We start from the raw sequence: 16,410 nt of genomic DNA on the forward strand, positions 1-16,410 counted from the left end.
CTTTGGGAGGCTGAGGCAGGCAGATCACCTGAGGTCAGGAGTTCAAGAACAGTCCGTTCAACATGGCAAAACTCCGTCTCTGCTAAAAAATACATAAATTAGCCAGCATCACGGTGGGCACCTGTAGACCCAGCTACTCAGGAGGCTGAAGCGGGGAGAATTGCTTGAGCCTGAGGTTGCAGTGAGTACAGATAATGCCACTATACTCCAGGCTGGGTGGCAGTGCAAGACTCTGTCTCGAAAAAAAAAAGAAAAAAAAGGAAGGAAGGAAGGAAGGAGAAAGAAAAGAAAGAAAGAAAGAAAGAAAGAAAGAAAGAAAGAAAGAAAGAAAGAAAGAAAGAAAGAAAGAAAGAAAGAAAGAAAGAAAGAAAGAAAGAAAGAAAGAGAGAGAGAAAGAAAGAAAAGAAAGAAAGAAAGAAAGAAAGAAAAAAAGAAAGAAAGAAAGAAAAAGAAAGAAAGAGAAAGAAAGAGAAAGAAAGAAAACCTCTGTCTTCTGTCTCTCCATAATATTCAGTCTACCTGGAATAATTTTCCCCTAGTCTTTTATATGATTCACTACTTCCCCTCCTTCAGGAATCAGTATAGAACTAACTTTTTCAGTGAGGCATTAGAAAACCACATATTTGTAAAGTAGATATCCTGCTACCTGACATACTTGCTCAGTAACATATCATCCTCATTGTAGCCTTCATAAAACTTACCACAGTTTCCAGCTTAAATTTACAGAACTCCTCATTTAGATTACAAGTTTTATGAGAGACCATATCAGGATTAGATAGCCTTCAGCTCGATGCCTAACTTAATGAATAGATATTGGATGCCCAAGTGAAATGTATATAGGTGTTATACATGACATTAATTTATTCTATATTAAGATTAAATCCTAGAGTCTTATTAGATTATAAAAACAACTTACTTAAGTAATGTAACAAAGAGCCTGACTCAAAAAAAATGACTAATAACAACTTTTAAGCCTTATTTATCTTCCCCTTCTGTCCTACATCTGGGCAGGCTGATAATAAAGCCAGGTACACCCTTCTTTGGTACCAATGGGAAATTCAAGCCATGTGTGGAAATACTCATGCTTCCGTTTCCAAACTACCATAAAAACCTCAAGCCAGTATCCTTTTCTTGCTCTCACAAGCCATTTTTGGACCTAACTGGAGCTTCCCTGGTCTCCCTAGAAAACCTTGTTATGTGAATAATAAGACGTTTTATGCCCCCTTTGTGTTTGTGTGACGTCATCAATCTCAACTACCAAACAAATTTTTTAACGGGGGGTCCATCCTGCTTTGCAGTGTGGTGTACAACAGGTAAAAATATACTATTTCAGAAGTCCTGAAAATATTCTTGACCCATTGTGCCCCTAGTATTTGAGTAATATTTTTCATGTCACTACTGTACCCACTGTGGGGGGGGGAACCCTAACAGCTCCATTTATTAAGTAGTGAATAAATACCTCAGTAGATATAAGTGCTTATATCCCGACAACTTAGTAGCTATTTGAAAAAAAAATACACATGCATGAAAGTAGCTTTTGTCATATCGAACAGATGTCACTGTGATTCCCTTGAAAACGTAAAATATCTGAAAGTGATTCTGTGAGTTCAGAGGCACCACTGGGAGTCTGGGGAGTATGGCAATGGCAGATGCATATGGTACCCTCAGTCCATCTGTTTCCAGTCCAGCCAATGCTGTCACTGACATGCATATTACCAGCATCATATCTCAAGCTTTGTGCCCTAGTAGCTCTTTGTTTTTTACCTCAGGGATTTCTCCAGAGATATAAAATGCCACTTAGAATACAGATAGTGTCAACTTAGTTCAGAGTAGTAAATGCCCACAGAGGTAAACCTCAACCAGGGAAAAGGGTGTTTGATAAAGGACTTAGACTTCCCATTCATTGGTGACTCACATCTGAGGAACATTCTACAAGGATCCTGGGATGATACCCAGTGGAATTTGTGTCCCAGTTATCCATAGCACGAGAGAGTTTAATAAAATAACATTTCCCGCCCCCCAGACATTCTTCTTCTGTCTCACTTCCATTATTCTTCCTGGGATCACTGTCCAAGTAAGCTACCACCAGCACACAATTTCTTGTTTCAGGACACATTCTAAATGTTCTAAATATTCTAGATATGAAATTTAAAAAAAAAATACATAATTTTAGTGGAGTCATCTAGCTCCTTCCAAACATCTATTATACACATGAGAAACCACATAAAATATGGAATTGAATTTAAGGTTCTAGATGAACACTATCTGTGTTCTTCCCTTTATGTACGGAATGGATCATGCAAAAGTGTCAATATCTCTAAACCTTCTTCTTTTTATCTGGATACTGACTGTAGTTGAATTTAGCTAATCAGATTTTTACAAGGATGTAAAGATATAATACCTGTAAAGCAACCAGTGCAATATTAGAATTATATTAATTATGCAATATAATTAGCTGTTATTGTTAAATAAACAAGACTTGGAAGTGGTCTTTTAGTTTCCATTTGTAGAACTTATTAATTGTATTAGTTTTACCATACTGGGTCAGCAATATTTCCTAGCTACATTCTAGTTTGACAGGGTTGTCTAAAAGGTGTTGGTATGCTTCATTAATTCAGGCTGAGAACGAGTTATTTGTGTAATATGTACTATCAAAGTCCAAAAGTACAAAAATAAGGCAGTCTCTAAACCTCATCTAATAACAGCAAAGCTATCCCTGTCACTTCTTCAAATATGCATATTCTAAGACTCAAAGATTTGTAAACAGTTAAAATCATGGAACTTTTGACCGGGAAAATAGTCTCAATTCATTAGCAATGAAGTAGGAAAGTCAAGTGAAAAACATGTTTAGCATACATGATCTATAGCGTCACAAACTATGAATATATTTTTCTTTCTAAATCATGATATACTCTGGCATAGACTTATTAGAAATTGGCTGAGAGGTTTGAAACACTTGTTCTGCTGTTTTAGGATTCATTTTAATTGTCTAGAATTTCAAGTAATTGGGGCAAGGGTTAATATTATTTTTCACTTGACTTATCTAAATAATTATCCCAATTTTCCAGTTCATTTTCTGCATGTCAATATAACCTTCAGCTGTTTCTTTAAAGAGTTATTTGACATAGTGTGAATTAGCTCTGCCTTTTAAAATAGAATGTGCTACATGTGGGTTTTCACAATAGTAAGTGAAGTAAAGCTTTAGGAATTAGGAAGTTAATATAAGTTTGATAAGTGTAATTAGCCAGACTAAGTAACTGACAAATTTCCATTTTATTTTATTACAAATTAATGGTGTTGGCTTTAGCAATTTAGCATCATACATCATGCTTTCTTGCAAATATTTTTTACCCTTGGTTACTTCTAGAGATCCCTATTCAAATTAAAATATACTGGTAGATGTAACGATCAATGCTTTTATCCATCCATTTAGGTTTTTTTTTTTTTTTTTAATTTTAAGGCACACATTTTGCATTTGAATGATTCTTTAGAATTTCCAAGTGGTTTCATGTTCAGTAACTGTTCTAATGTTATAATTTACTTTTGTTTTGGTGGAACAGATATTAATAGTGAGTATTTTTCAGTCAGAATTGCTTTCTCACTTCTAAACATAATACTAATTGTGTTACAGTGTCTACTTTTTCTCAATTTTTATTCTCTCACTGATATAGAATTACATATTCAGTATCTTTGCAATTTAACATTGGCGTGTCTCTGACAGCAGTTACTGAGTATATTTCCCTGTCTTGTTCATGTTGCATTTGATGGTAGAATGTTATACCATGTGACACAAATAGAAACTTTAAATGTGCTTGGGCAGTTTGCTTGGTCTCTTTGTGCGCTTCCACCATCTCTATGAGAAGAACATCTCTTGCTGCAAGTCCTATGATGAGACATGTACGGCAGAACCTCACCAGGCTTGGCCTGGAGCCAATTTTATCCCGTCTACTGATCAAGGAACAAGAAAAGAAAATGTTGTTGCTGAGGTGTGATTTGCTATGCACTTTATTATAGCAGAAACCTGACCAAATCCCCAATATAATATTGGGACTTCAATGGCAATGTATGTATTATGAGACTTTGCCCTCTTTCCTTAACTGCTTCTTCTAGGTGTAGAAATCTCCCTCCAGGTGAGGCTTAGTACCACAAAAGAAAACAGGAAAGAAATTTCTGTCATTTAGGGATCATGTATTATAAACACTAGCTCCTTGCCTATTCATTGTATAACACTGTACATGTTCCATCCCCATAGAATCATGAACCTCATACAATGAGAGAAATTTGCAGTATAAAGAACAGATCATAATAAATAAATAAATGAGAAAACTGGGACTTCTGCTTCTGATAAAATGAAGTAAACACACTTGTCCTCTTTTTTACATTAAATACAAATAAAAACCCTGGATATCATATATAAAACGAACATAATGAGACTCTAAAAGGTAGGAAAAGGGAGAATGGCTAGGGATATTAAGACCAAAGAATGGCATGGTTTTTAATTCTTGTTTGTTTTTGTTGTTGTTGTTTGTTTGTTTGTTTGTTTTTCCTTGTATTTTCCAGACTTGGAGCTGAAGAAGCTAACACCGAAAAATACCAATACATGCAGCCAAGGCTCCCCTAAAAGCTTTAGTTTATAGCCAAAGGTTCAAGAAAAGGGTGGCCTATTAAGACAGAAGACTTTGACAAAACAGCTTTACTCTAGCAAAAAATACAGAAAAATAAAAACAAGCAAACAAACAAACAAAAATGTTGTTCTCACCCCCCCTCCCCCAACATAATAGCAAATTCCCAGTGGGAGCTTAGATTTCTAGCATCCTCACGCTGTAATGAACCTTCTCAGTTCTTGCACTGGGATGGTAGGAGAGAAAGCCTAGTAGGAAGCCAGCTTTTCCATCCCGGCCAGGAAATAACAAGGCCACCCTTGTGGTGTCAGTGGGATTGCATGAAGAGCTTGGGTTTTCAAACCAACCTGTCATTAAGGAGGTGACCCTTTCTTCACCCCACTGAGAGTGTCAGAAAGACCAGTCAAAGAGTCATAAATTTTACCTCAATTTTACAGCAGTTATGAGGCTACATTCCCCCAAGTATCCTTGGGATTTATTAATGATATACTCCTACACCTCCTGGCCAGAGACAGTGTATCTATCATTGAAGGCCTGATGGGGAACTAGAACTCCCACCTACACGAAGTCGTGATAACAAGCACTCCCTGTTGGGTGTCAACATAGGCTGAGTGGGAACTATGGACTTTCAAACCTCCTCATGGTAATGCGGCAGCCAGTGCCTTTTATTTGTAAGAACGGTATTAGAGAGAAACAGTGAAAACAGAAATTTTAAATAAAGTCCAGAGCCTCATTACCTCATACCTGAAACGTTAAAGTTTTAATAAGTGTATTAGTCTCTTTTCATACTGCTATAAAGAAACTACTTGAAACTGAGTAATTTATAAACAAAAGAGGTTTCATTGACTCACAGTTCCACATGGTTGCAGAGGTCTCAGGAAACTTACAATTATGACAAAAGGCAAAGGTGAAGCAAGGCATGTCTTACATTGCTGCAGGAGGGAGTGCATGCATGGGAATCTGCCACTTTTAAAACCATCAGATGTTGTGGGAACTCCCTCAGTATCATTAGGACAGCATGAGGGAACTTCCCCCATGATTCAATCACCTCCCACCAGGTCCCTCCGTCAATACGTGGGGATTACAATTCAAGATGAGATGTTGGTTGGAACACAGAGCCAAACCTTATCAAGAAGCAATCACTTGTCCTAAAAAGAATCATAAAGATCTCAAACTGTTTAGAGCAATGCAAGAAAAAAATTCTCAAACTGAATGAAAGAAGACAGTCAATAGTGGCCAACACCAGGATAATAATGATGTCAGCATTATCTGACCAAGATATTTTAAGGCAGCCATCATAAAAATGCCATGATAACCAATTACAAAAATGTTTGAAATGAGTGAAAAAATAATCTCAGGAAAGAAATAGTTTCAACAAAATACAATAACTGATAAAAAAAATAAGTAAGTAAAACCTGAGTGTGTAGACCCAATACTAGAATGGAAGAAATAGAGAAAAACAAATAAATAAATAGGTGAATTTGAAAATAGAACAATAGAAATCACATAATCCAAGCAAAAGAGAGAAAATACAGTTTAAAAAAAAAAATGAACGGAGCCTCAGGGACCATAGAACTATAGCAAAAGTTTTCATATTTGTGGCATTCTTATACCAGAAGACTATCAAGAGGATACAGCTAAACAAATTATTCAAAAGACTAGTGGATGAAAAGTTTCTGATATGGTTTGACTCTGTGTCACGGCTCAAATCTCATGTCAAATTGTAATCCCTAATGTTGGAGGTGAGGCCTGGTGAAAGGTGATTGGATCATGGAAGCAGTTTTTCATGGATGGTTTAGCACCATCCCATTGGTGCTGTTCTTGTGATAGTGAGTGAGTTATTGTGAAATCTGCTTATTAAAAAAGTGTGCAGCAACTTCCCTTGCTCTCTCTTGCTCCTACTCTGGCCACGTAATGTGCCTGCTTCTCCTTTACCATCCACCATGATTGTAAGTTTCCTGAGGTCTATGCAGAAGTTGAGCAGAGGCCGGTGCCATGCTTACTGTACAACCTGCAGAACTTTGAGCCAATTAAGTGTCTTTCCTTTATAAATTACCCAGCCTCAGATGTCATTATAGCAATGCAAGAATAAACTATTACAGTTTCCTAGTTTGGCAAAACATTTAAAACTACAGAGTCAGGAAACAGAGCAAACAACAACCAGGATAAACCCAAAAAATTCTACACCAAGACACAGCATAGTCAAACTTCTGAAAACTAAATACAAAGAAAATCACCCTGGGAAACAATGAGGAGAAATGACACCTTAAGGGGAATATAGTTCAAGTGACAGTGGATTTCTCATTAAAACCCATGAAGGACAGAGGAAGCAGCAAAACATTTTTCGAGTGCCAACCAAGAATCCTATGTCAGACAAAAATATCCCTTAACATGAAGAGACAATCAAGACATTCTCAGAAAAAGTTAAACCAAGAGAAATTTTCCACAGCAAATCTATGCTAAAAATGGCTAAAAATTTTCTAGACAGAAAGATAATAAAATAAGCAAACTTAGAATATGAGAAAGGAAAAAAAAATATGGTAAATAAATTTATAGGTAAATACAATAGACTTCCTTTCTCTTTTTGAGTTATCTAAATTTGTTTAATTATTGAAACAAAAATAATATTTAATGATGTGATTAAAATATAACCTAGAGACAATATTTAAAAATATATATATAAATAAGGAGTGTAAACTGACACAAAGAGATTAGGGTTTTTATACTTCCTTTGAACTGGTAAAGTAACAACATCAGTAGACCGTGTTGTTTTGTCTGTCTGTCTATCTATCTATCTATCTATCTATCTATCTATCTATCTATCTATCTCTCATACCTATAGCAACCACTATAAAAGCTATAGAAAGTTCCAAAGAAAAACTGTACTAGACACTTGTTAAAAATGACAAACAAGGCTTTATTCAAAACTATGGCAATAAAGTAGGGAGACTATCACAATAGGAGAGAGATCAAACTTATCTCTGTTGATACAAAAGGCAGGGGAGTCTTTATGCACTGAGGCGAGGTAGTGGAAAAGTTCTGGAGGATATTAAGGGGAAATTGGCCAATGTGATTAGGCCACCTGAGTTTGCTAATTGGCACTTACGGAATTTAAGCTCCTAACTTCCCATAGACTGGAAGATGATAGGTATGCTATCTAACTTGATTATTACATTTCAAAAGGATGACTTCCAGGTCCTTGAAAAAGATACTCCTGGATGGCAAAACTGTCACGGAGCTGGGAGATGATTTGCATTTGAAATATGCAGAAAAAAATACAATTGCAAGTTTTCTAAGTTAATGCTCTGTAAGAAAAGGGATGCCAAGGGTCCACAGTCAGAAAGAAACCTAATTAAATTTTAGACAAGCTGAGAGGAGGATTACGGATGTCCTGGTGAAAAGAATACACTGAAACACACTACACATAAATCAAAATGAAATCCTCAAACATCATTCAAGTTACCCACCACAAGGCAAACAATCCAAACCAAAGAAATTAAAAACAAAGTGGACAAACAGAAGAATGTCAGTACTAAATTGTAACATATCAATAATTAAATTAATTGTAAATTTTCTGAATAGCCAAGACAATTCAAGATAGAGGTTGGCATAGTCAATTGAAAAATATTGACCAATGATACGTAGTCTTCAAGAAACTTACTTCAAATATGATATGGGTAGATTGAAAACAAAAAGATGGGAAAAGCATATTATGTAATCATTTCAAAAGAAAGCAGGGATGGCTACTAATATAAAGTAAAGTAGACTTCAGAGCAAAGAATGTTACCAGAAAGAGATTTTATATAATAATTTAAAAATGGTTAACACAGCAAAAAGGCACATCAATTCCACATATATATGAAACAAGCAACGGAACAGCAAATTATTTGAAGAAAACTCATGATAGAGCTAAAAGGAGAAAAAGACAAATCAACTTATAATAAATGAGTTATCTCACTCACAAACTCATACAACAAGTGAGAAAAGCAAGGAAATAGAAGTGCCCAACAACACCATCAACCAACAGGATCTTACTGATATTTATAGAACACTCCACCCAACAAGAATAGAGTACTCACTTTTAAGTTCCTATGGAATATACACTAAGATAGACCATATCCTGAACAGGAAACAAATTCAACAAATATTTTAAAAATTAAAAGTATGCAGATTATGCTATCTGACTACAGTAGAAACTACAGTAGAAATCAGTAACAGAAAGATAAAAAGAAAATCTTCAAACATTTAGCAACTAAATACTGCTCTTCTGTATACTCCATGGTTCAAAGAGAAAGTCTCAAGAGAAATAAAGACCACATTGTGCAGAAGGAAAATGAAAATGCAACATATCAAAGTCGCTAGGGTAAGCTAAAGCACTAGGACAATTCATAACACTAAATGTTTATGTTAGAAAAGAAAAAAAGTCTAAAGTCAATCATCTAAGCTCTGACATCAAGACTTTTAAAAAAGAACAAAGTAACCCAAATAATTAAGCACAAAAATATGAAGATTAAAGATAAAAACAGAGATTTGATATAGAAAAAATAGATACAATCAGTAAGAAAAGCAAAACTGGCAGAGAGAGAAAGGGAGGTGGAGAAATACAAAATACCAATACACCAGTATCAGGAATAAAACCAGTCTTCAAAAGGATAACAAGGGACTGCTACAGAGACATCTGTACACATAGATTTGACAACTAAGATAAAATGAAGCAATTTCTTGAAAAAAAAATTACTACAAATTATTCAACAAGAAATAAATAATTTAAATAGCAGTATAACTACTAAGGCAGTTGAGATAACTTAACTCCTCAGAAGGAAACCACTATACCTCAGTTATTTAACTAGAGAATACTACCAATGATTTAAAGAATTAACATCAGCTCTACACAATCCTTCCAGAATGTGAAAATAGAGAAAACACTGTCCAATTTATTTTAGGAAACTGGTTTACACTGATACTAAAACCAGATAAATACAGTATAATCAAAGAAAATTGCAGACCAATACTCATTATGAATATAAATATAATAATCCTTAACAAAATATTAGTAAATATAGGCTGGGCGTGGTGGCTCACACCTGTAATCCCAGCACTTTGGGACGCCGAGGCTGGTGGATCACGAGGTCAGGAGATCGAGACCATCCTGGCTAATGCGGTGAAACTCCGTCTCTACTAAAAATACAAAAATTTAGCCGGGCGTGGTGGCGGCGCCTGTAGTCCCAGCTACTCGGGAGGCTGAGGCAGGAGAATGGCGTGAACCCGGGAGGCGGAGCTTGCAGTGAGCGGAGATCGCGCCACTGCACTCCAGTCTGGGAGACACAGTGAGACTCCGTCTTAAAAAAAAAAAAAAAAGAAAGAAAGAAACAAAATATTAGTAAATAAAGTGCAGCTATATACAAAAGGGGTGATATATCATGACCATGTAATGTTTATTCCGTGGACACAGCCTGGTTTAATATTCAAAAATCATTCAGTGTGATTTACCATATTAACAGTAATGTTTGAAAAAGTAACATCATATCAACCTGTGGGGCGAGGAAGAACTCGGGACAGTTACTCAACATTCATGCATGATAAAAACTCTTAGGAAAATAGAAATAGAGGTAAACTTTCTCAACTTGAAAAAGAACATTCTTAAAAAATAAAATAAAAACTACTAGCATGATATTTTCTCCCTTATGATCAGAAATAAGACAAAGAACACATGCCCTCACAGCTCTTACTCAACTTTGTTCTGGGAATTCTAGGTTGTGCAATAAGCTAAGCAAAAGAAATAAAGATATACAGAGCAGAAAGGAATAAATAAGACTGCCTCTATATACATATAACGCAAGTGGCTACAAAGAAAATCCCAAGAAATCTTAACTAAACAAAACAACCTCCTAGAAATAATGAGTCCCAATAACAAGGTCACTATGTAACAAGATCGACATAGAGATACTGATTTTGTGTCTATATACTAGCAATGAATGTATTCACACAATAATTTTTAAAAAATTTATCATTTATAATTACTCAGAAAACATGCTTAGGTATTTCTAATACTAACAAAAGGTAAATCTAAGAAAACAAATTGGACTTTTTTGCTAAAGTCTACAAAATAGTGTTAGAAGTAGTGAAATAAAATCTAAATATAAAGAGGGACACACGTGCTATATATTTGGGTTGGAAGATGGAACATAGTAACGATGCCAAACTTCCCAAATTAATCCCCAGGTTTAACATAATTTCTGTCAAGCAATGAATGTTAAACATTAAATATGAATATATAGTATAAAGATATTATACAATTCTGTGTAATAAATATAAATATATATTATATAACATGTATACATTTATATATTATAACATATGTTTTAAAATAGATCTTTTGTTATACCAAGTAAAGTTTATATAATTGTCACCAGGTTTCATCTCTCTAGATTTTGTTAATGTCTAGGTTTTGTTAATGTCTAATTACTTGCTAATTTTCAGTTACATTACCCATTTGTTATTTTAATTATATTTAATTAAATTAATTATGGGGATATGAAGACAGGTCTTTCTTCTAATTGCAGGTTGATAAAATGAATATGCACAGTCATAATTAAATGTCTATTTTAAAGAATACAGAAAGATGTGAGATTAATCAGAATTTTCTTTGTTTATTTCACATATGATATTAAAATACATTAAAAATTAATAGAGGTCCCAATATATTTTCTGTTTGTACTAACTCATTTTCAGGTTTTCATCCATTGTTTTAGGGTATTCACTCTATCTCTTAAATTGCAAGATATTTGAGAAAATTTAATAGTTTTTTTGTTAAACAAATATCTGATGAGTATTTCTGTCCTCAAACCTAAATTTCCTGACTTTTCTAATCAGAGTGAGAGATTATGACTTTAATATTCACACAAACTGTTTCCACTAACAGCAATTCATTACTCAGAATATGTGAATTTCTCTGTTTTGATTCCATCATTAACATAAAATATGTTGCTTGTTATTACAATAATTAAAATCACTCAATGCATTAACACACACATATTAACTGTTAAATAAATAATAATTTATGTTATAATTAATATAATTATAATTGTTAACTACTTTTCTCCACATTGTTCTAAAGGAACAAGGTCATAAATATAAATATAAATAACAACGAAGCATATCATGATTATTCCTAAAACAGTTATTAAATGGCTAATTGTTAATTGGTTTTTTTTTCCTCTTTCAATTTCCTTTTGGCATTTATTTCATTTTCTCTTTCGAAGTTCCCCCTTCAGACTTTTCCCTTCTTTTGCTATTTTTAAAAGCGTATTGCTATAGTTTGGATGTTTCTCTTCACTAAACCTCAGGTTGAAATTTGATCCCCAATGTTGGAAATGAGTGCCTAATGAGAGGTGTTCGGATCAGGGAGGGGATCTCTGTGAATAGATTAATGCCCTCCTTGGGGTAAAGGGTAAGTGAGTACTCAATCATTAGTTCCAATGAGAGCTGATTGTTAAGAAGAACCTGGTACCTCCTCTCCTTCTCTCTTGCTTCTTCTCTCATTATGTGATCTCTGCATATGCCAGCCCTGCTTCATCTTCTGCCATGAGTGAACACAGCCTGAAGCCCTCCCCGAGGAAGGCTTCATAGCTGATGCCATGTTTCTTTTATAGCCTGCAGAACTGAGCCAAATAAACCTCTATTATTTATAAATTACCCAGCCTCGGGTATTTCTTTACAGCAACATTAAATGGACTAAGACACATATTTTACTTAAAGTATGTTTACTACATTTTTTATTTTCTGTACCATCCTCTGAATTGCTCATTTAAACAAACAGAGATAGAAAATATACTACTAATAAAATAATTAGCTTAAAAGTAAATATAAATATGTAGTAATTTAATATAAGTTCATGTTCATTGTTGTTGACTTCAAAATAATAATTGTGCATTTTCCATTTTCTGTCTCTTATAATCCAAGGTAAATTTTGCTTCCTGAATCTATCACATTATTTTTTCTGCATGTAGGAAATGAGTAGAAAATGAATAGAATGCTTCTTTCTTTTTTTTTTAATAAGTGGAAAATATTTTTAGATTTTAACTTGGAAAAATTTACTCAGAAGTATTAGAATGTAAGAAATAAAAGCATCCGTGTGTTGTTCAATTATATATGTATACTTATACATATATAGATATATATTTCATTTGTATATATTCAACTATATGTTTTTGAATTTTACATTCATAAGCATATATTCATAAACATATACAGTTTATAAATATGAAAAATATTAAAATAAAATTTAAAACCTTTGCTTGTTTAACATAAATCCAAACATTTTAGTGTAAAATAGCAAACAAACAAGAATTTATTGTATTTTCTCTATTAGACTTCATTAGAGTAAAAGTTTACAAAACAAATAAACTCAGGAAAACATATGCTCAATAAACTCCCGAAAAGTAGAAACCAGATGGAATGAGTGGTGATAGATGACACAGGTGAAGAAAATGTCATAAGGTGCTTTAAGTAGCTGTCTCACCTTGCAAAACTTTCTTTGAGAAAACAGCTCAGGTTAGAAACTGATAACATCAGGAATTATGGAAGACATGTAGCTAAAATAAAGTGCATTAATAGGCACCTCCAAATGAAACAAATGAAACAGTGAAACACACACACACACACTCACACACTTATGGCATACTCACAAAGTAGACCATTATTCCCTCCCACTACTTTAGTGCTGCTGGGGAAAAAAAAAAAAAATCAGAGTTTTTGTTGTTATTGTTTGTTTGTTTTTCCCAAAGTAATTAAACAATCTGTCTTGGTAGCCTGGGAAACACTAAGGAAAATTTGAAAGCTGATATACTAAAGCAAAATCTTCTACTTCCTGCAATTGTTTGATTCAAGAGCATGATGGTTGGTACTTTCTATGTCTCTCCTAAAATGAAATCTGGCAATAGATCTGCTGTACTGTGAAGTTATATACACACTTCCTTGTTGTCACACCAGATATTTGAGAAATTAAAGAAAGAGAAGAAGGCATAAAAAATGAAAAAAAATCTAATGAAAATGGATAATTCAAGGGATAAATACATAAAAATAAAATAAAAAACAACAGCAAAATATTAACATTCAAATAAAGAGTCCCAGAAATATTCGAGAAGCTATTACATCCATAATATGAATCTGCTGAGTGTGGACTAAGAGAGAGAGAAGATAAGGAGGAGAGGAAGGGTTAAAAACTGACTGTTGGGACTATTCTCAGTACCTGGCTGACAAGGTCATTTGTAACCCAAACCTCAGTGTCATGCAATATACCCAGGTAACAAACTAACACATTTATATCCCTATGTCTAATATAAAAGTTGAAAATAATAATAAAATCCAAAATATATAAACACAAATTACATATGTGGGTCACAATTCTGCACAATAGAAAACTATGTACCAAGATTCCTGTCCCAGTACGCTTTAATTCCCTACTTATAATTTCCAGGAAACCAAAGGTGTAAATGTACTGGCTTTTTTAGACACCCAGAGATGTGAGCATGTTCCCATATAGCCCTTCCAATTGCATCCTGACCCACAGCACCCCCTGCTATTTCAGTTCTAAACAAAGATTTATGTCAAAATTTAAAAATATGTATAATCATCTGTAAAAATGGTCTCAACTCCCAAATTTGAAGGTGACAATATTATACTTTTGATTTATTTCCCTTTTTTGATGCTAAATTTTTCAAATTTGATTGATTGATTGATTGATTGATTTTTAGACAGGATCTTACTCTGTCGCCCAGGTGGGAGTGCAGTGACACCATCACAGCTCACTGCAGCCTCAACCTCCCTGGTTTCAGGTGATCCTCCCATCTCAGCCTCCTGAGTAGCTGAGACTACAGGTGTGTGCCACCATGCCCAGCTAACTTTTGTATTTTTTTCTAAAGACTGGGTTTCACCATGTTGCCTAGGCTGGTCTCAAACTCCTGGGCTCAAACATCTGCCTGCCTTGGCCTACTAAATTTCTAGAATTATAAGCATGAACCACTGCACCCAGCAATTTTTATTTTTATTTGTCAAATAATATAATTGGTTATATGTATAAGACACAATGAGATGTTTCAATATGTATCTACTTTGTGGAATGATTAAATCAAGCTAATTAGTATATTTGTCACCTCACATACATATGGGTTTTTGTGGTAAGAATATTTAAAACTTAATCTTTAAGCAATTTTGAAATATACCATCCATTTTTAATTATTGTCAGCATTCTGTGCAAAAGATCACTATAACTCAAATCATAAGACATTGCCTTACTTTGTGGATAAAAATCAAGGTCAAAAAATATGTTTACATATACAAACACACACACACACACACATTCATACTTCTATATTTATAATACAATCAGCATGAATTTAATGCAGATTCCAATCAGAAATGACTTAAACATTCCTATAATGTGTTACGCTGCCACAATTATAAAAATAGTATTTGCTCTCTCTCAAGTAATACAAAAATCTTGCATTCATATGTTAGACTGCCTACTATCCTCCTTTGCCCAAGAGGTACATGATACAAGCAAGCCAATTGTAGAACAGTATCCCTCTAGATGCAGTAATAGCTGCAAACATTTATGAATTTGACACAAGCCAAATTTAGCTAGATAAAGCCGTCTTTTATGGCAATTTTTCAAGTTGAAAGGAGACACTCTTTTCCCTTGAATTGCGAGTTATGAGGATGAGTACATAGGGATGACTATACTTAAGTATAGTTCATGAAGAACTAGAGAAAACAAGGCAAATAACCCATAAACAGAAAAGGGAAATAGAGAGTTTGAAAAAAACAAATTCAGATTCTAATCGTATCATTCAACACAGATGACGCTGGAACCTGCTTTAGGTATGTTTGTTTGTTTATAATTTATTCCAGAGACTAGAACTGAGTCATAGCGCTGCTTCAAGGTACATGGTGAAGTCTAAAGTAGGCAGGGATGCCTCTGGGGGTATATTTTGGAGGAGCAGAAGCAGCTCCTCATCTAGAGTAAGTGCAGCATCACGGACTCTGGGTTAATCCATCAGTTGCGGTCAGTGTTGATAAAGTCTGGGGAAATCCTCAGTGTTGAAAGCTGCAAGTGTCTGCAGTGATGAGGGCCATTATGATCCTCTTTTTTTGTTTTTCCTACACAGGAAAAGGCTACACTGAGGGGATCCATCCTGGTGCCAAGCTGTACTCAACCAGGGGAATAAAGTTTCACAGGTAAAAAGTTTCTTAAATTTTTCTATGAGGGCATCTTTAGTTTTAGTTTTTATGCCACGCAAACTTCCTGCATTGTTTTCCTTTTTGTGTGTGGGAGGGCTGTGAGCATTGGGAATTCCTAGTCTGAACATTCCTTATATTATTCTTTAAGAAGTTTCCTATAGATAGTATATAGTTAACGGTTTTGTTAAATGTGCATATATGTGATTATTGATATAACTTGACTTCTACCATTTTGATATTTATTTGTGGTTTGGTATTCTATTATTTGTTCCCTAAGTTGCAATTCTTTCCTTCTTTTGTATCTTTTGTATATATCTTAAATCTTCTCTCTTGGGGGAGCACACTTTCAACATAATTTTTATAACGGTGGTTTAGGGAGATATAAACATCTCTAAGATTTTATAATCTTTTAGTTTTAGTATTTTTTGACTGCTAACAAAATGTGGAAGGGTTTCAATCATTACATCCCCTTGCCCCATTTCATATGTTATAATCACACAATACACTAATATTCTTTGAAAACTACTAATAATATGCAATATATTGT

At 34.2% G+C, this 16,410-nt stretch overlaps 1 long non-coding RNA gene across 1 annotated transcript in view; it reads left to right on the forward strand.

Moving 5' to 3' along the window:
- LOC126961647 (uncharacterized) overlaps window positions 1–16,162 on the forward strand; it is a 76,549-nt gene extending 60,387 nt beyond the window's left edge. Inside the window, exon 3 of the long non-coding RNA XR_007728378.1 lies at window positions 15,791–16,162. This is a non-coding gene — a long non-coding RNA (uncharacterized LOC126961647). The remainder of the gene's footprint in view (window positions 1–15,790) is intronic.
- Window positions 16,163–16,410: the final 248 nt, after the last annotated feature.

Source organism: Macaca thibetana, chromosome 8 (genome assembly GCF_024542745.1).
Source record: "Macaca thibetana thibetana isolate TM-01 chromosome 8, ASM2454274v1, whole genome shotgun sequence".
In the NCBI taxonomy this organism is placed as follows: Eukaryota; Metazoa; Chordata; class Mammalia; order Primates; family Cercopithecidae; genus Macaca; species Macaca thibetana.